The sequence below is a fragment of the Delphinapterus leucas genome, chromosome 7 (assembly GCF_059928025.1).
Source record: "Delphinapterus leucas isolate spDelLeu-1000000601 "Yukka" chromosome 7, BTC_Dleu_Yukka2, whole genome shotgun sequence".
Lineage (NCBI taxonomy): Eukaryota > Metazoa > Chordata > Mammalia > Artiodactyla > Monodontidae > Delphinapterus > Delphinapterus leucas.
The window spans coordinates 57,726,319-57,748,605 of NC_143135.1; positions in this window are offsets into that span (position 1 = coordinate 57,726,319).

The following is a 22,287-nucleotide window of genomic DNA, read 5'->3' on the forward strand; positions in this document are numbered from 1 at the left end:
TTGTTTTGTTTTTTTTTAAATAAATTTATTTATTTTATTTATTTATTTTTGGCTGTGTTGGGTCTTCATTGCTGTGCACGGGCTTTCTCTAGTTGCAGCGAGCAGGGGCTTCTCTTCATTGCAGAGCACAGGCTCTTGGCCTGTGGGCTTCTGTAGTTATGGCATGCAGGCTCAGTAGCTGTGGCTCATGGGCTCTAGAGCATAGGCTCAGTAGTCGTAATGCACGGGCTTAGTTGCTCCGCGGCATGTGGGATCTCCCTGAACCAGGGCACGAACCTGTGTCCCTTGCATTGGCAGGGAGATTCTTAGCCACTGCGCCTCCAGGGAATTCCCCTTGGGTTTGTTTTTGTGGGTCCTTTCTTTTCTTGTGTTTCCCACTTAGAGAAGTTCCATTAGCATTTGTTGTAGAGCTGGTTTGGTTGTGCTGAATTCTCTTTGCTTTTGCTTGTCTGTAAAGCTTTTGATTTCTCTGTCGAATCTGAATGAGATTCTTGCTGGGTAGAGTAATCTTGGTTGTAGGTTCTTCCCTTTCATCATTTTAAATATATTGTGCCCCTCCCTTCTGGCTTGTAGAGTTTCTCCTGAGAAATCAACTGTTAACCTTATGGGAGTTCCCTTGTGTGTCATTTGTCATTTTTCCCTTGCTGCTTTTAATCATTTTCCTTTGTCTTCAATTTTTGTCAGTTTGATTACTATGTGTCTTGGCATGTTTCTCCTTGGGTTTCTCCTGCCTGGGACTCTCTGTGCTTCCTGGACTTGGGTGGTTATTTCCTTTCCCATGTTAGGGAAGTTTTCAACTATAATCTCTTCACATATTTCTGGTCCTTTCTCTCTCTCTTCTCCTTCTGGGACCCCTATAATGTGAATGTTGGTGTGTTTAATGTTGACCCCAGAGGTCTCTTAGGCTGTCTTCATTTCTTTTCATCCTTTTTTCTTTATTCTGTTCCAGGGCAGTGATTTCCACCATTCTGTCTTCCAGGTCACTTATCTATTATTTTGCCTCGGTTATTCTGCTATTGATTCCTTCTAGTGTATTTTTCATCTCAGTTATTGCATTGTTCATCTTTGGTTTTTTGTTCTTTGCTTCTTCTAGGTCTTTTTTTAACAGTTCTTGCATCTTCTCAATCTTTGCCCCCATTCTTTTTCTGAGGTCCTGGATCATCTTCACTATCACCATTCTGAATTCTTTTTCTGGAAGGTTGCCTATCTCTACTTCATTTAGTTGATTTTCTGGGGTTTTACCTTGTTCCTTCATCTGGTACACAGTCCTCTGCCTTTTCATTTTGTCTATCTTTCTGTGAATGTAGTTTTTGTTCCACAGGATGCAGGATTGTAGTTCTTCTTGCTTCTGCTGTCTGACTTCTCCTGAATTAGGCTCTCTAAGAGGCTTGTGCAAGCTTCCTGATGGGAGGGACTGGTGATGGGTAGAGCTGGGTGTTGCTCTGGTGGGCAGAGCTCAGTACAAGTTTAAACTGCTTGTCTGCTGATGGGTGGGGATGAGTTCCCTCCCTGTTGGTTGTTTGCCCTGAGGTGATCCAGCAATGGAGCCTTTTTGGTTGGGCTAATGGTGGACTCTGGGAGGGCTCACCCCAAGGAGTACTTCCCAGAACTTCTGTTGCCAGTGTGCTTGTCCCCACGGTTAGCCACAGCCGCCTCCTGCCTCTGCAGGAGACCCTTCAACACTAGCAGGTAAGTCTGGTTCAGTCTCCTGTGGGGTCACGGCTCTTTCCCCTTGGGTCCTGATGTGCACACTACTTTGTGTGTGCTCTCTAAGAGTGGAGTCTCTGTTTCCCCCCAGTCCTGTCAAAGTACTGCAATCAAATCCTGCTAGCCTTCAAAGTTTGATTCTCTGGGAATTCCTCCTCCTGTTGCTGGACTCTCAGGTTGAGAAGCCTGAGGTGGGGCTCAGAACCCTCCCTCCAGTGGGTGGACTTCTGTGGTATAACTGTTTTCCAGTTTGTAAGTCACCCACCCAGTGGTTATGGGATTTGATTTTATTGTGATTGCACCTCTCCTACTGTCTCACTGCAGCTTCTCCTTTGTCTTTGGACGTGGGGTACCTTTTCTGTGAGTTCCAGTGTCTTCTTGTCCATGACTGTTCAGCAGTTAGTTGTGATTCCAGTGCTCTCGCAAGAGGGAGTGAGTGCACCAGTACTTTCTTCATATTATGAGATCTTTTCATTTTAACCTACAAATATCCATTTCATAGTGGCCCAAGGAATGATAAATGACTCTACTATTAAAAATGATATGCCACACTTTTCTATAATTTGAATGATTAGGTAACATTTCTAAAAATAATACTAATGCCATGTTAACATGAGCATATATTGAAGGGTTTTTATTTTCCCTGTTATTATGGCAAACTAATGACAATGCTGTCACACGATCTGAGTGCAACCAGGATATCTAATTATCCTTCACATAGCCATAAATAAACAGAAGGCTTGGCACTGATTTTAAAACAGGTTGGATTTCCATTTTGCAGAGATGCATTCCACTTTGCAGAGATCAGCCCATCCTGAGATAACTCTTTGTACAGAATTGCTTTCCATGAGCGGCATGTGAGATGTTCCATATGCAAGATGTATAGTTCATGACAACTCCATACTCAAAGAGACTTGAATGTCTTGTTCACTACCATATTCCCAGGAGCTAGAGCAGTAGTTGGCATGTGATAAGTTGATCAATAAGCATATGTTCAGTGAATCAAGAAATAAGTACCACTTCACAGATTTCTCTACTAATAGATGTCTTTTCCCTCAAGGTGTTGTACCTTCCAACCTCAACTTAATCTCTCAGGTGATTTCTAGTCTCCACAATAATCCTTTATAAAAACTTGCTCTCAGAGTTTTAATTCACAAAGAGAAAGAAAGGTGTAATAACACCTTTCATTTAGCTCATGTATTTGAAGATCTAATAATCATTTTTAAAAATGTTTTTACTTATTTTTTTAATTTTTTAATGAAGTATACTTGATTTATAATGTTTCAGGTGTACAGCAAAGTGATTCAGTTGTATGTATATATCTATACCTATTCTTTTTCAGATTCTTTTCCATTATAGGTTATTACAAGATATTGAATATAGTTCCCTGTTTTATCCAGTAGGACCTTTTTGTTATCTATTTTATGTATAGTAGTTTGTATCTGCTAATCCTAAACTCCCAATTTATCTCTACCCATTTTTCCTTTTTGGTAACCATAAGGTTGTTTTCTATGCCTGTGAGTCTATTTCTGTTTTATAAATAAGTTCATTTATATTATTTTTTCAGATTCCACATATAAATGGTATCATATGGTATTTGCCTTTGTCTGACTTACTTCACTTAGTATGATAATCTCTAGGTCTAATAATCATTTCTTGACTCTTCCCTGGGGCCCACAGAGCAGGCAGGCTAAGCCAAACAAGGCTCAACTTTGGGGTTCCCAGTGCCCAATGGCTGAGTATGAGGTGAGGCAGCAGTGAGAGGCCTTCCTAGTTAAGGCAAACAGCTGATACCAAGCCTCTGAAATGAAGGAAGGAGCTCTGGCCCCCACCCAGACTTCCACAGACAGGACCAGAGGACTCCTAGTTCTAGTCTGTACTGGCAGGCAGCTATTAGCCCAGGTTCTTCTCCTATCTCAGGTCTGTCTCCTGTCCTTTCCTGGGGCATATAAGCTAAAATGGATGGAACCTGGAGCTGACCAGGAGACCATAAAGGGCATGGCTATTTCTCAGATGTGAAGACTGGGGTGCTTCTTGCCAGAATGTTTAAGACACTTGAATGATTGCTGTTTGCACTTACAGCATGGTCAGACCACGTCACTACATTTCTATGCAAGGGGAGGATAGTGCAGAGTGGTGGTCATGGCTCTCAGCTAACCTATTCAAAGATATCTTCCAGTTGATTAATCTATTTTCATATTTATGAAGGAGTCTTAATACCATGGGTACACAGATGAATGAGAACATGTATTATTTCATCAGTCCTTATTCTCTACATACAATTCCTATTTTCTTGTTTGTACAATCTGTTCTAGTAAAACTAAACTTGTTTCAGCTTCTAGCATATGTTATATTTGCTCTCATTTCTAGGTCTATGTGTACTCTTAGATATCTCTGCTTCTCTTCTTTCCTCTACCTTTAAAAGGAAGTCTTCCCTGATAGCCCTCAAACAGGCTAGGTGTTTCTCCCTGTACACTGAAGTACTTACTGCACTTTCCTTTAAGCGTTTGGAGCTTTCTTTCTGTGTCTCTTCCTAGTATCCCTAGACTTTAAGTTCCATGAAGAAATTGACGATGTGTGTCTGTTTCCAAGTTCCCAGAATAAATCAATGAAAATATCCACTTAGAGGATCCACGTATGTTGAATTTAGAGTATTGAGAACAAAAATCAAATTAGTATTTCAGTTTTACCGATAAGGAAACCACAGCTTACAGAGATATAATAATATCCTCAAGATCTCAAAGCCAACTGATGGCAGAACTAGAATAACCACTCCGGGTTCATTACTGTCCACATAGTGCTCATCTTTCAAACCATATTTCTCCTTTCCCAACACAGCTCTACGTTCATAAGGGCCAAGGAGTTAGATCAAATGTTACAGCTCTAATGGTGGCAAAAGTTTAAGCACCAGTTAAAAAGTAGAAGCCACAGATCTTTCCCTAGAGCTTACGATTTAAGAAATTTGCCAGAAATTCTTATGTGTATATCTGATCTTGAATTTATTCTACGCATAGACTTAAAAGTACCTTAAGAACCTACTTAAGATAATTACACTTGAGAACCTACTATGTGCCCTTCCCCTTCTACAAACTTCACATACATTAACTTACATGATTATCACACAACCCAGTAGAAATATTTTACTATTCACATTTTACACATGAGAAAACTGAGATTAAGTTGAGCAATTTAACCAAGTACGTTCATCTAGTAAATGGAGGAGGGTAGTAGAAACCCAAGTCTGTATTTAATGAAGTACATGATTTCATATATTTTGTATTGTTTTTCTTTTTCATTTATTCCAAAAAAATAGCGTCCCGTGTTGTTCAACTATATAACGGTTCTCATTTTTAAGAGGTGAGCTTCGTTTACTCCTTTGACACTTTAAAATAATCATGAACAGAAGGGAAACTAGGAAAACTCTTCTTTTTTGTTATTTCCAAACATCGGTGGGTGTGCTTATGTTGCTGGGGAAGGGCAGTTGCAAATGTTGCATTTATTTTAAAATTTTTAATCAGCAACTGATTTGTGTAGTCATTTAAGTTACAATCCAGACTTCTCTGTGAAAGAGTGTTGTCCTCCTGATTTAGGCTGCCAAAGTCCATACAGATCGGCCAACTAACAGGATTCTTTATTTAATTTTGTCTTGTGGCCTGTTATATGAAAACAAGTGACCTTTATACCTTGTAACCCTGAACTCGGACATCCTTTAATGTATTCCCTTCACTGCCTTGTATACAGGCAGAAAAGGCAAAATGTCTTCATACAAAGTTAAACTCCCCTCAGCCCGGATGTCAGCAGAAGCCCCTAAATTTTTTGAAGAGTAAATCAATGTTCTCTAAAGCACAGTAAATCCTCCACAGAGTCATAACTAAGTCTTCACCCATGTCTACAGACAGAAAATGTTGCCAATCCCCATAACATATCTCTGTTGTTCTTTAAGAGTTAACAGTGTCCTTACACCAGTGGTTTCAAAATATTGTTAACGCCTTCATGCAACTTCTTGGATGTTACCAAACTGCTTCTCAAGGATACCAATCTACCATTCAAGCAGTGCACACAGCATGCACAGCATAGTCAACTACCCTCACACACCCCTAAATGTCACTCTTGCTTTAACTTTTCTTTGTGTACCTATTCAGTAACTGCAAAATTATGATATCCCCTGTGCCAGGCACTTGACAGGAAACTTCATTTGAGCTCCATGAGAAACAGACTCTGAGATGAGAATTCATGTGCAGGAAACTTATAGGTGATCAGTACCTGTGGGCAAGCAAAGAAAGTAGGATAGAGCTGAAAAAGGAGTTGAATTGTGATGCAGTTGTACTAAAGGCTTCCTTCCATTACATGGGGAATTCTGGAATCGGAATAGTCCTTCAGAGTTGTCCCACCTTGAGGCAAATGAATGGATTTTAACTGACTCATTGGCCAGTCAATAGTGTAAGCTCTTCCCTGGGAATGGACGTGAGCTGAGCAAAGCAACCTTCTTCAGCTGAAGGCAATTTCCAGAGAGGGAGTCAGTTGAGAGCCATCAGCTGCCACCATTTCCAGCACTTGGGGGGATGAGTGCCTTTATCAGGATGGGAGGAAACGGGCGGTCTGCCACAGCACCCACCAGAGCAAGTGCCAAATATTTATGGTACAAATGAATAACTGTAGATAAGTTCAATGCATGCCTTCAGAGTCATTCTTGGGGACTGCTGCCTTATGCCATATGCAAAAAACAAACCAACCCCTGAATTTTAGCCCTAAAAAATCAAACACACTTTAAGTCATCACCAGAAAATGATTTATAAGTTTACAAATCCTTCTAAAATATGTTGTCCAAGCAACTATTGTACATCCACCTAAAGCTAAAATCAAAGAAGTTGAAAGAAAGGACAATAAAGTCTTTGTGAAAAATTGGGGCAAGATATATATCACTTTAAGACCAAAAGAAATATGCTACAGATACTGCCAATTTTTTTCTAGACTCATGGCAATGAAACTGCCTCCTTGCCTGGCACCTTATGAACCATCTGAAAATTCCCTCCCCGCCATTCCTGTGGCTGTTCTCCCAGCTCTACTCTGTCACTTCCAGATGGGACTAGATCACCACCTCCTAACGGGCCCCCCTGTTTCTTATATAGGGGCTCACCCCAACCTTCAAGCAATTTTTCTCATTGTAGTCTCATCTGATCTACAATTCAAATCAAAATTTATTACTCCCCTACTTAAACACCATATTACTTTCCTAAAATCCTTTGCATGGCAATCAAAACTTGAGCCAGTTCCTTTCTGCTTGTCTAACTTTTTCTTCCCTACATGTTCCATACATGCAACCACATTCATACACTACACTCTATCCTGAAAGTGTTCATTTATTTAACATTTATATATTGTTACATACATATATTGTGGGGTTAGGGACACAGGGAATAGTATAATAAATATGATACAGAAATGTACAAAGAGGTTTCCACGGCAGGCAAACCTTTTCTTCTGCCTGGCATGCCTTTTCTCTCTGAATCAGGTAAACGTTTATACATTCCTCAGTAAACTACCTAAGATATAGTATACTCTATGTCTTCCTTTTTAAAAATCTCATCTGTCATCTGCCCAGCCAAGATAAGTGAGTTCTCTTTCTTTTCTTGGGTCATTGCATTCCATGTCTGTATGTCTCTATACTATACTACAGATTTTAACTTTTTTTTTAATTTAAAATATTTTTTATATATCACAAATATAAATAATGCATTGTATCTATGGATATATGTGTGTGTATACATACACTTATATGAATGTATATATATGTAGTGTGTGTATATACATATATATAAAGTATATATTCTGAAGCATTATGATAAATAGTTGTGAACCCACAACCATACTTAAGAACTACATCTACCTATGTGCTTCATTCCTGAACTATTTTTTCATTTTATCCCAGAGGTATCACTAGCCTGAAATTGTGTTTATAGTCATCTTCATTTTGTTACTGTAATAAGTATATGTGCTTTTATTCTTTAGCAATATACCATTTGTGTGCATGAATTTTTATATTTGAATGTGTAACATAATCATATGATATGTAATTATTTAGTAGTGAAAATGAGTAAACTCTACACGCAACACCATGGATGAATTTTAGCAACAAAATGTTGAATGAAAAAGCAAGCAGTAACAGACTACATATAGGATGGGGTTCATTGCAATCTATTTTAATTATTTTTACATGTGTATCTTCCTGCTGGACTACCAGTTCTTTGAGGATAAATCCATATGAAATTCATCTTTGTAATCTTCATCTTTCCCCAGCACCTAGCATGGTGCTCAACACATCAGATGCAATCAATACATATTTGTTAAATTGAGTTGGACACATCAATTCATGTCCATTCTGACTTCTGATCATCGCTTGGATTCTGGGCTATCTGACATCTCCTGTTTTTAATTGACTCCTGATTTCAGTCTCCTTCCAAACCTGATATTGCTCCACATAATACACTTTGACATGCCGTATATACATCTTTCTCTATGTGTGACTTTAGACTGGTCCTATTTATAGTTTTGCTACTCCAGTGACAGGACCAGCAGATAGAAGGAATCTCCGACCAATCTGTCCTTTGAAGTGTAGTACCCTCACCTGTTTGTCCTGCTTAATAGTGTAGAATGTGCAAAACTAGCATCACAGATACAGTTCCGAAGAATCATAACAACTCAACATCAATGACCCTTCATTCACAGTGTATCAATCCTCTTAACAGAAATGGCAATGCAATTTTCCTTGGAAACTCCTTGGTATTACCACCCATCCAGAGTTTTCATAGGTTCCTGGAATAGCCCTATGACATTGAAAGGGAATATGAAATTTCTTACCCCAACAGACCACCAAGGGTGAGAGTTGTTTCTGTAGCACCACCATCATACATAATCTCTCAGTTTCAACTTGCATGTTTCCAAGGACACAGAGCTCATAGTGTCAAAGGTGGTCCTTCCATTATTGAATGATTCCAACCGGCCAAAATTCTCCCTTCCATTCAAGCAAAATATAACTGTCCTGAATTTTCCATTGCTATGTTGATTTTTTTTTTTTTTTTTATTCTCCAGAAGGTAATGCAGTATAAAGAAAACAGTGAAGACTCTGAAGCTAGACTTCTGTTTAAATCCCTGCTCCATGAGTGACCTCAGCCAACCCTCTTGGAATCCCACAGCCTCAGTTTTCTCATCTATAAATCAAGGTAAAACAGCCACCCAAGAACATGCCTTAAAATATACTGGGTCCTCAATGAATGTCAGTCTCCTGTAATACAAATCACACACTCTTTCAAAAATAATAATGTCAAACTATGGTCACATCTAAGGTCACTCGTGCTATAGTCACTTTTGTGTACTACCACTGTCTCCTTCTCACTCACTTTACCTAATGACTAATAGAGTTAAATGAGGTCACTCCAGTCACAACATTTCTGTACCTCCACCATGGCCAGAAGCCTCCTCTACCAAGAAATCCAGGAAAGGAAAGTAGGAGGAAGCTGTTCAATGATGCATGAAGGCACAGGACTGTGGAGTAGAAGACAGCATTAAAACACAGAATGTGCCACTTAATAGCTGTGTGTCCTAAGGCTAGTCATTTCACCCCCTCAACCTCTCTTTATCTGTATAATGAAGATAAAAATACCTGCATTTTGTGTCTATTCTGAGGGTTAAATGAGAAATCTATAAAACATTTCTTAGAAGTCTCCTAGCAACGTAGTAGAGGCTCAGGAAATTGTAGTTATTATTATGATTTAGTCCACTGACACTATATTCTCATCTGCTTAGAATATAAATAACTTAACATTTATTCTTATTATTCAAATTAATTATTCAAGCTCCCGTAGGCTTAGAGGACCACTCCCCCCTTAAGTTATCTAAGAAAATAGGGGCTTTATAAATTCCAGTGGGGCCAGTCCTATTTCCAACACAGTGTGGAAGGATATCTGAAGAACCAGAATCATTTGTTATTGGGCTGCCATTTTTTTGCCACGAGTGATATTGTTTCTGCCACCTCATGGTGTAAACCTCATGAAGTAAAATATGCCCTCACTGTTTGAGTAGGTCTCTTCCCAACACTGAGAAGATGTGGAAGTAACTGCTCAGGATGTTGTCAGAGAGAAAAGAATGCTACTCCCCTCAAGAATATGGTCAACTGGGGTTATCTTGTGTCACCACATGCCTGGTCACGAGATCAGCTCCCACATAAATCATGTGACCTCCCTCTGAGAGTCTCCACAAAATGGAGACTGTTGAATTATATGATCCCTGGGGTCTTTTTTCATATTTATCACTTGTTGATTTTGTATATATAACACTACAGAATATTCAAGTTTATATGCAAAAAAAGCTATTAGGTCACACAGCTGACGTACCAGCAATTCCAGAATTCAGCTTCTCCACGGTCATGATTGCGCCAATCACAATTAACATTGATTGTTACAAACCTGATATTACTTCCACTGTAAAGTTGTTTATAACAGAATTTTTTTCCTGGCTTTTGGGAACTTTGCCTCCCTGATAGATTAGAAACTGCTAAAAACAATGATTTTGTCTTACTCAATTTTGTTTACTCAGAAACCAGGATAGTTTTTGATCCCCTGTTTCTTCAACCATAAAATGGGAATAGTAATAATAAAAATAATCATAATAATATAAGGCCTTCCTCACAGGATGGTTGTAATAGCAAATGAGATAAAATATTAAAAAGTATTAGATGTATCACAGATAAGTTATTACTTACATCCTAGGTATGCTAAGTTATACATTTGTTGAAGGGATCTCCCTTTTAATATTTTAAACTATAATCTCCTGCAGGCCAAGGATTAGATTTTTATCTCCTCAGCCTCTGGTTTCTGAGGTACTACAAAGCTAATTGCTACTTAGTAAACTATATGAATAGATAATGACTAAATATGGATATTAAAATCATATTAATCTAGTTTCAGTTTAACTTTTGATATCGGTAAAAGGCTGGAAAAAATCAGTATTTTAGCTATGGATTCAAAACAACTAAGTAATTAAAAAATGTCATTGAAATAATGTATAAATGTGGCTATCAATTTAGAATATGAGCAAAAATAATGATTCCTTTTATGTATATGTATGTATTTATACTTATTGAGTATAAAGTAATAGCATGGTTCTACTTGTAGGAGGTATTGGTATCTACACTTCACAACCAAGTGAGAATTTGAGAGGTTAAGGACATTGCCCAGGTTCACATAGCAAATTAGTGACCTAGTTTGGATGTAGCAATCCAGCATCTAAAATCCAGGTTTGAATGTAGCAATTTCAGATTAATCAAAGCATAATTTTCTCTAATATCAAAGATGAATTCTTTTTCATCCTTAATCTCCAACTTGTTTTTTATTCAATCTACACATTTAATTGCCCAAATTTTCAGGTTTTCTTTTATGAATTTAGGAGCTGTGCTTTATTTATGTTTTTATTTTCATTGTCCCTGGTATCCATGGGACATTTGATATTTTTAAGTGTCTTTTTCTCTTTTTCAATAAATGAAGGAATACAGTGTGTGCTCTTTATGTACTCCTTGGCTATGATCCTTGTCCTTTTTCTCTACCATGGTCCTCATGCTATATTACTCCACACATTTTACCTCCTATGCCATCATTCCTATTACATAGTCCTGCTAAGTCCTGCACTTATTCTTCCAGATTTCACTGGATGATTGGAAAATCCTTTTGTTGACTCTAATCCCCAAAAGGCTCTTTTCACCATTAATCAAGCTCCTCCTAAAATCCCATGCGCTCTCTCTCTCTCTACCTGGCTACATCCCAAAGCCCAGATAAGTCCTGACTCTTCCATAAATTCTCCTCAGATTTGGAGCCAGTGGTCATCTCTCTTCCACATCTACACTCTCACAAATATAGACCTGATAACTTGTGACTCTTAGCACTCTTTATATCTGCATCTATATCTGTATCCACATTTATATCCCATGACATCTTGGACCAGATAATTCTATAATTCTCTGTTGGGGGACTGACTTCCCTGTGCATTAGTAGATGTTTAACAACATCCTTGGCTTTTATTCAGTAGATGCCAGTAGCACACTCCCAGTTGTGACAACCAAAAATAGCTCTAGAAATTGCCGGATGTTCCCTGGAGAAACAAATGTCCCTCTCTCCCCCATTGGGAACCTCTGATTTAAGTCTTTATCCATATCCATATTCATATCTACATTTAAGCTGAGGAGGAGCATTGATAAATTTATCTTCATCTATGTTAGGCACTAGGCCAATAGCATACGCTATCTGTTTTAATTTTTATAATGATCCTGAGTGGTACAATTAGCACCAATTTAGACGATCAAAAAGTACAGCTCAGAGAGATAAATAACTCACCACAGAATACACTGCAGTATGTGAATTCTACCTGACAATGTAGGAGGGGCAGGATTCCTGCTCTTTTCATCTTACCTTTCTACCTCCTACAGGGCCTATTATGTTATAGTTGTATCATAAAAATAATTAATTGGTGAAGCAAAATGAAAATTCTTAGACTTATCATATGAGCTCTACATTCTCCCTGGGCTTCACATTTTCTGAATTTGCATTACCTATGAATCGTCTACCTATTCCTTAACCCTGCTATATTTATATTAAGTATGTAAATGGGATATAATAGTATTACTTAAGTGTGTGACTTAACACAATTGCGTTAATCTTTCTGTCTGTCTTCAAGTTTTGACATCACAGTATAATGAAAAACGCATGAGCTTTCAGAATCAAAAAGATGTTAAATTTAAATTCTGACTCCATACCTAACTGGTTATGTGGCATTTACTTCAAAGATGAAACATTTCTGTGGTTGGTACAAAGAATATAGAGATGAAAACCCCAATCCTGACTATCTAGAGACTTATCCTCTAGTAAAGGGGAACAAAACTTGAAAAGAAATTAATTCAAATGCAGAAATATAACGTTAAAAGCATGTGCAAAGTACAGAAATGGCACAGAGGAGGGAAGGGTTAGCCCTCTCAGGTAAGGGCAGTGGAAACTTCCAGGAGAGTCAGTGCTCATAGTATGTGATAAGGGATTGACAGAGGCAAAAGACAAGCATCTTCAACCTTCTGAGTGTCAATTTCACGATTTGTACAATGAGGATAATTACATCTGCCTCATAAGGTTGTTATGAATACTAAGTGAGGTAGGACTATGTTTATCATAGACTTGGACAGGTGGCAGACACATGATAAATATTGCCTTTTTTTCCATTTTCTTTAAAGGGCAAAGGCTGTGTCATTAATTTTTTATGGGTTACTTATTTTAATGATATAGGGAATAAAAAGATGAAGAATTTTCATAGATTACAAAATTGGTTGACTTCCTTCCTTCCTCAGATATTCAAAGAAAGTCTTCAGGGGCTTCCCTGGTGGAGCAGTGGTTGAGAATCTGCCTGCTAATGCAGGGGACACGGGTTCAAGCCCTGGTCTGGGAAGAGCCCACATGCTGCAGAGCAACTAGGCCCGTGAGCCACAACTGCTGAGCCTGCGCGTCTGGGGCCCGTGCTCCGCAATAAGAGAGGCCGCGATAGTGAGAGGCCTGTGCACCACAATGAAGAGTGGCCCCCACTTGCTACAACTAGAGAAAGCCCTCGCGCAGAAACGAAGACCCAACACAGCAAAAATAAATTAATTAATAAACTCCTACCCCCAACATCTTCTAAAAAAAAAAAAAAGAAAGTCTTCAGATTCTTTGTACATTAAACATTTCCCAAGGAAGATGAGAAGGTTCTACATTCCATTTCAAAATGTTGTACAGATATTTGTATCAGAAAAAAAGGCATCTTCCTCACAAGGCTTCCTATGACCTTTTTCCTTTCCCCTTAAAAAAAAATGAAAAGAAAAAAGGCAAAACTATACAACCTGAACACTTTACTGGGTCTGCTTTCTGTTCCACTCAGTGACAGCAAATACAAGAACAAAATAGAAAATCCTGAAAAGTAAAATCAAATCCCAAGTGCTTTACGCATCTCTCTGAGCCTCTGTGGAGGATTCTAAGGATTGACTCTTCTGTTATTCAAACTGCTTCACCCACTGCCCTCTGAGAGGTCCCGACTCAGAACATATTCGGTATCTTTATCCCCAAATGTCCCTTGTCGTCAAGATAAGTCTTTATTTCTCTTTGTAAAGTGACAGCAGAGATCCGGGAGGATGAAGAATCTTTCCCTACTGAGCTTCAAATAACTCACTTATAAAGCACTTCCATAATTCTCACTGTGGCCATGAGGTTGTGAAGTCTCATTATCTCTGACCTTGGTCTTTCTCAGCTCCCATGACTCATGAGGAAAAAGGTCAGTGACTGACATTCTTTCATTCAACCAACATTTACCGAGTACTGGCAGATGCCAGGTATGTTGCTGGGCTGTAGGGATTTATCAAGGATTTATTCATTCCATAAATAGCAAGCTGAATATAATCTATTCATTTTAATAGTCTTATTCTCTTCTTTTTGGGAAGTGGTCAATAAAGTGAAAACAGATTTAGGAAACTATATGACACTGAGCATCTTTACCACCCCAAATCTTAAGGAGACTCTGGACTTCATAATATGGAATCGGGACCAAATTTCTAATGTAGCTCCTGGATATGCAGAACTGGATATCTTGAGCTAAAGTTCAGTATCAGATAATTTCTATCATTAGTGAGGATCTCTCTACAGCTTATTGTATTTAGCTTAGGTTAAAAAAGCAGAAAATAGTCACCTGAGGTGTGAATGCGCCTTATAGTTCATGATTTGTGGAGATTGTTTGCAGTTGACCTTGAAAATTACACTCTTCACATGTCAAGAGGAATCTATTTTTCAAGGGTGTTCAATGGCTCATGTCAGATTTGATCTGAATACACACAAGCACAAAGTTACACACTTTTACATCCATATTTTCCTCTTCTCATAGCACTGAATCAGTAGCAAGTACAGTATGGAAACTGAGGGAAGTTCACTGGATTAGTTGGCTACAGAGGGACCAGCTATTCAATTTGGTAGACTGAGAAGAGTCAAGGAATAAACTTTAGTTTGACTTGAGATATTGACATCTAAGGCATCAGATGTAAGATGTCAGATGATGGCAGTTGGGGGCACCTGAGATTTGGCCAAGCCGTACGATCAGAAGATCCTGAGATTATATCTGGAAAGCGGCAAGTGGTACCCAGCCTCCAGGGAAGGGGTTGGCAGGACCAAGGTGAGGGTTCCAGGCCCATCGCAGGCCAGTGTCTTTAGTACCAGGGTCCTTTCCCAGTGGGGACTGGAGGCAGAACCTGAGACTCTTACAGCAGCCCAGATGCTATAAGAACTGTCACCTGGGTAGTGAACAGATAACTGCCATGTCCTAGGGCTCCAAAAATGCCGTTTTTCTCTTAACCATGCACATGAGCATGTGGTGTGTAATCCACACACTATATCTAGATGCCTTGTTATAGGAAGAGAGAATCCTCTCTTCTTCTACCAGGTCAGATTCTCAGAAGCCCAAGGATGCGTCAGGGCAGACACAGTAGAATGCAAGCTGCTATCGGGGCAGGATGGAGCTGGCATATATAATCTGTGTTTTATAGATGAAATAAAGGAGGCTCAGAAAAGTCGTGGAACTTTCTGAGTTTATGTAACAAGTGGTCCAGACACTATTTTGAGTTTACAAATTTACCTGTTATGCAATTTTGCCTCTCATTTTTGCATACATATGTGCATGTATTATGTAGATATACCTACTCTGGCACACAGTATACACTCCTTAAATGATGGTATAGTGAATGAATATATAAGTTTGAAAGGTAGCCATTCATTCATTCAGTAAATATTTGTTGAGTGCCAACTATATGCCTGCATTACTTTAGCCTTTGGGTCTATAACAGAAAACAAAGCAGAAAAGGTATCTACTCTCATGGAACTTACATTCTTATGAGGGGAGGAAGTCATAATCAAGATTCAAACAGTTAAACAGGAAAATTTCAAATAATATGCATGCCCTGGAGATAATAAAATTGGATACTGTGATAAGAATTTTGCCTCTATATCAATACAAAGGCAATTATGACAAACTCCAGATTAATAAAACATAAAGGGGGCTAGTTCTTCTTTCTAGCTATAATGATAGTTCTACCATTTATTTTCCTTTGCCTAATCACATTTTCTGATTTGGCTGCTATATCACATTCTCTTTCTGTTGTCCTTAAAATAAAAAATCCATATTATTTGTCTAAAACATGTTCATGATGTTTCCTTTTTATCAGCAATGTATCTGAAAATTATATAATAGCTGAAATGAACAAATGGGGAAAGAGCAGCAGAGTGATATTTGGGGTCCAGGAAGAATCTTCCACTTAGAGCATCAGGTTATCCAATGCCAAGATACAGCTTTTCATAACTTGTCCTCAATAAAAATTCCTTTTCCTGCACCAAGAGAACAAGGAACAATAGTATATTCTTCTAGATATAGCCATAGCTTTTGACCTTGCAGTACACACAGATGAGGTTCCAAAATATGTCAAAACATTAAATTCACAGATTTTTTTATCAATTCCTTATGCACATAGCTTAAGACCGATATGACCCAGGGATCACTAGAAGGTTACTATATGTAAAGCTGAAGAGTCTACTGCAAGCAGAGATTTGGTTGATAAAAAGGGAATCTTTTTGCAATAGTCTAATTTCTCTTCTATTGAATGAAAGACCAAACTCAACTTTTAATTCTAGCATGGACACTCACATTGATAAGTCATGAATCTCACCATGTCTCAGTTCTCTTGTTTGTACATAAAGGGATGTCTAATTGCTTTGTGGTTCAAACGTACTTACGTGTTCATATATACTCACATATGTAAAATATATAACACTTAAGCCTGGCACATAGTACACATTCCATAAACATTTTCTTCCTCTGTAAGGAGATCTGGCATAAATTTCACACAAGTCACAAACCGAAACCATAAAGATGAAAATAAAGAATATAAAATTTGAAAGTGTGCAATTTACTGAAAGCACAAGAACCATTAATTGTCAGTGATTGTTCTCATTAAACTCAAGCATGTGTTGCTATCATAAGGATGTTTGTCATGAGCTCCTGAGAGGTCTATTAACAATAAAGTCCTATTATTCCAGATATTTCACATCCATGTAATACACCCACAATAATTAATTTGATATGGGCTAAATTCATAAATCTAGAAAACTAGAGAGACATGTACTCACCATAGAAGGCATCTTATATTCTATTTATAATCAGACTGAAATGCTAAAAAATGCCATTAATTATAGGGAAACCCACCGTCATTTTTCTTTATCACTAGAACGGACTCTGAATTTTAAAGTAATGCATTACCATTATAAAGGCAGCATCTGAACAAACAAAGAGAAGAAGAAAGTTGCTGCCACATCTGTTGCTGTAGCCAAGGCTATCCTCCCACTGGTATTATTGTTTTTGCTTGCTGCTGCTCTCCCAACCCCCCGCAGCTGGCGTTGGCTGAGCCCCACTTTGTGCCAGGAACTGTGCTTGGTGCTTTACTTGCTTCATGACTTGTCTTCACAAAGTCTCTATCAGATACTTTTCTCCTTCTATAAAGCCTCTCCCTTACAGAAGATAAAGGCTCAAAGAAGTTAAGGAACTGATCCAAGGTCACAGCTCAATAGCAGAGCTAAGATTTGAACTCAGGTCTCTTAACAGAAAAACTTGATCTCTTCCCAACTGACCAAGCTGCCTCTCTGTGGCAATAATAAAAGCTTTCATTTTTTATGCCTGACCCAACCTGTCAGATAGTTTTGAGCTGGAGAAAGATAGAAAGGGGACTCTTTAACATAGAGTCTGTAGGTCAACTACTGCAAATGCCATTCAATGTCACAATTCCCTTCACAGAAGGCTTGACAAACAGCTAAATGGTCACCCAGCATTCATTAAACCCTGTATCTCTTGAAAGCAGAGATCTATCTTCTCTTATATTCCTAGCACCTGTCATGCACTCTAGTCTATAGAGTCAGTGTTTATTGAATGACCATTTATCACACGGCTGGAGAGCGTGCAAGTGTGAGATACAGAAGGATAGTAATTCAACAGGTGAGAGTTCACATTGATGGTGTTGAAGATCAACCACGGGTAAAGGTAGCATCCAGAAGAAATCATGTACTGCTTTCCAGCCTCAGACTGGAACTGCTAGAACAGCACTCATATCACATAAATAAAAGCTATGTTGATAATTAATATTTATTGAGAACTAGCTATGTGTCAATCACTATATGAAGAAATTGAATTCCCATAACAACTCTATGAGAGAGATGCTCTTAGTAGTATACCTAGCATGGAGAATTTATTTATTATTAAAGTATTTTTTAAATTGTATTTATATATTTTATTTTTTGGCTGCTTTGGGTCTTTATTTCTGTGTGTGGGCTTTCTCTAGTTGCAGTGAGCAAGGGCTACTCTTGTTGCGGTGGGTGGGCTTCTCATTGCAGTGGCTTCTCTTATTGTGGAGCACGGGCTCTAGGTGCGTGGGCTTCAGTAGTTGTGGCTCGCGGGCTCTAGAGCACAGGCTCAGTAGTTGTGGTGCACCGGATTAGTTGCTCTGAGGCATGTGGGATCTTCCCGGACCAGGGCTCGAACCCGTGTCCCCTGCAATGGCAGGTGGATTCTTAACCACTGTGCCACCAGGGAAGCCCCCCTAGCATGGAGAATTTAAATAAGAAGCATCACACAGTTAGTAACACATGGAGCCAGGATTCAACAGTGGCAGTCTGGCTGCAGAGCCTGCTCGCCATTGTTATACTACAAGCCACTTGTGAATTCAAGCTAAAGTAATGGGATATCATGGAATTGGGAGTTGTCTTATGTACTTATAGTGTGTCTATTAAATGTTTCTTACTCCATGGAAAAATTACCTATCAAGCTAAGCTGCCTGTCCCTGACTGTAGGAATTAGGAAAAGACATCATCCAAGAAGCTGGAGAGGCTGGATACCACAGTACTGAAACATCTGACACATGCTCTCACCTTTCATCCTCACTTGAACTAAGGTTGGTGTCAGCGTGTTGTTCAAAATTTGGCTTTCAAGTCAAAGAGAGCTGAGCTCAAGTCCAGTTCTGATGCCATTTATTTATTTATTTAATTTATTTATTTAGTGTGTGTGTGTGTCCATGAATGTTTTTAAAAATTTTCTTATTGAAGTATAGGTGATGTACAGTATTATATGTTACAGGTGTACAATATAGTGTTTCACAATTTTTAAAGGTTATACTCCATTTATAGCTATTATAAAATATTGGCTATATTCTCTGTGTTGTACAATATATCCTGGTAGCTTATTGTTAAAATTTTTTTCTTGTAGTTTATTTTATACAGGATAGTTTGTGCCTATTAATCCCCTACCCTGATATTGTCCCCCCTTCCCTCTCCCCACTGATAACCACTGGTTTGTTCTCTGTATCTGTGAGTCTGTTTCTTTTTTGTTATATTCACTAGTTTGTTGTATTTCTTTAGTTTCCACATATAAGTGATACCATACAGTATTTGTCTTTCTCTGTCTGATTTATTTTACTTAGCATAATACCCTCCAAGTCTATCCATTTTGCTGCAAATGGCAGAATTTTCCTTCTTTTTTATGGCCGAGTAATATTCCATTGTGTGTGTGTGTGTGTGTGTGTGTGTGTGTGTGTGTCATAGCTTCTTTATCCATTCATCTGTTGATGGACACTTAGTTTGCTTCCATATCTTGGCTATTGTAAATAGTGCTGCTATGAACATTGAGATGAATGTATCTTTTCGAATTAGTGTTTTTATTTCTTCTGGATATATGCCCAGGAGTGGAATTGCTATGTGACCTGGGCTGGTCCATGACCTTCAAATCCCTCACGTGTAAAAGGTATGTAATTATAATGACTATCTACATCAGAGGACATTGGAAAAATTAAACAAGATAATACATGTAAATTATTAGTATAATTCCCAGAATATGCTTAAACATATATATAAATATTACCTGTCATTACTAGTCTTCCTTTTACAGATGAGAAATGAGAGGGTTTGAAACATCAATCAGATGCTCAGTTAAGTGTGTGGAATGAAAGAACACGTGAATGAATGAATAAATGATCGAAGAGAAAGCCACAGGTGTTAATGAAGAAAGCTTTCGTCTGTCTTATCTCCAAGTGGCGGCAGCAGAAAAAGGAACTCCTATCCTTTTAGTAGCTTCAGAGAAATGGTCATTTTACAAATGTTACAAAGCCCCCCAGGTCCTGTGTCCAGTGCCAGCCCTAATCATTTGTACGCTCTGGGCAGGTTTGCCCTCTGCTGGACCGCCAGCCATGGCCAAGGAGTGTTGAAGTGGCAGGAATCTATTCCTCCCAACATCATGTGATATAAAAGAAAGTGAAATGAAGACAGATAATTAATCAAGGAGTCCATTTTCCATCTTTACTTTCAGGCTGATAACATTTTGCCAGGAGATAACCACGGCCATTATGACATTTTGCTCACATGACTTTACAAGTTGCCAAGGCTTTCCATGTATATTCTCTGATGTGATCCTTGCAATCACCCTGTGGGTTAAGTTGCTGAGGTGTCAGACTCTCTCTTTCTTGATGTGGAAACTGAGGCTTGAAGCTTTTATATGAACTGACTCAAATCACGTAACAACGGGCAGAGGAACAATTTCAACACATCCTGTCTCTCACTTAACAACTACCATGGCTTTCCAGGCTCTCCTGCGTTCACAGTGAACTCTGAGCTCCTTTCCATGACCACCAGTACGAGCTTGCTCGTCATCTAACCTCACTTTAGGCCATTCTCTTCCTTGCTCATCATGCTCCCATGACATAAGCTTTCCTTCAAAGGAAATTAGCTTCTCAGCTCTTTCCTGACTCAGGCCCCACATATGGTGTGAGGACACAGAGGCAGCTGACCCACAGAATCCTGGGGCAAAACACACCTGGGGTATTCAGGAGACAGTGAGGCACACACTCCATGCAGAAATTCTGGAGAGCTCTGCTCTGGAATTCTACTGAGGCTTCTTTAGATCCCAAATGTGGGGTCATTGAGGAATACAAAAGCAGACCATTTAGGAGTAACTATGGGACAATAACATTTCATCAAAATTTTGTTTGAAAATCATGGTGCAAGGACCTAGAGAAGAAAACTAACATTATTTAGTTCTTGACGTGTGATGTCTTCTTAACTTACATACGAGTTACATTAGAAGAAAATAGATTGGATGAGATAAAAAATAACTTGTCCAAAGATGCACAGTTTCTAACTGCTAAGTTGGTCTTTAAATACAAGTTTATTAGGTTCAACTACATATGATATTTCCGCTCTAAAAGGGTGACTTGTTGCTATATTACCAGGATTGCTCAGCTAGGGCTATTGTTATATCCTTACTAAGGAAAAGATTGGTTCAAGACACAGGAAGGGTGTTAAACATGAAGGAAGAGCTAGCTGGCCCTGTGTCTGGGGAATACAACTCTGATGGTAGGAGACAGAAGAGTCTTGAGGAAATGGTTTTAGATAGCACATTATTTGTTAAATAAAATTATGGGAAAAACAGTGCTTGAATCAAATTGTGTATTTCCACTTGCTTTAACTTATTATACATTAACAAAAGACATTTAATAAAAGCTTTACCTATCTTCAACTCTACTATTTCAATCGTTGAAAACAAACAGTACAACTTAATTATATCTTAAAGACTTGTCATCCAAAGGTGCTTTACAGTGGATTTTCTAGGGTATTATGCTAAGGAGATCTACTCCCTGAGATAAGTACGTGGATAAAACGTTCTGAAAACCAATGTGAAATAGACAATGCCTGGGCTTTGGAATCAAAGTTCTGGGTCAAGTCTTGTCTCATACATTTGCTGAGCAATCTTAGAACATCTAAGAATCTATTTCTTATTTTACTCATCTGCCAAATGGGTGAAATTCTAATATCTATTTTCAGGGCTACTAGTAAAATAAAAATAAAAAATATATGTAAATATTTTCTATCAAATGTTGAAATCCAGCATGTCTAAGCAAAGTATGCTTATTGCTGTTTTTTTATTTTGGAAGTAATTAATTCATTACCTACATTAATTCTAACTATGCTTCGTATTGCTCTGCAAGAATAGGATCACTATTGTTTATTGATAATAGTCTTTAAAAATTATAGAAAACAACATAGTAATAATTAAAAACAAAACCATGCTCACAAAAAACTGTCACCTGATCGCATCAATACTCTCTGATCATTCAATCCCTTTTAGTAGAAAATGATATGGTTCAAAATGCAAAAACCTTTCATTTTATATATTTATTTTAAAAAAAATCCCTTTTGCTTCATTCTTTTCTTTTAGAACTACCTCAAATTCCCATTATCTTCATAATGCATTTGAAAATGTGAAACCTTTCTTCATATGCTACCTGATTTTTAAGATTTTATAAAATTGCATTTCTCACTTATGCCCACATCAACTGCTTGATTGAATGAATGATTTTTTTTTCCTTTTTGTTCTCTTTTTTTTAGAGGGGGTAAACTTTTGAGTCCAAGAACAACTAGTAAAAGGCAAACTGGGATTTTCCCAGTCTAC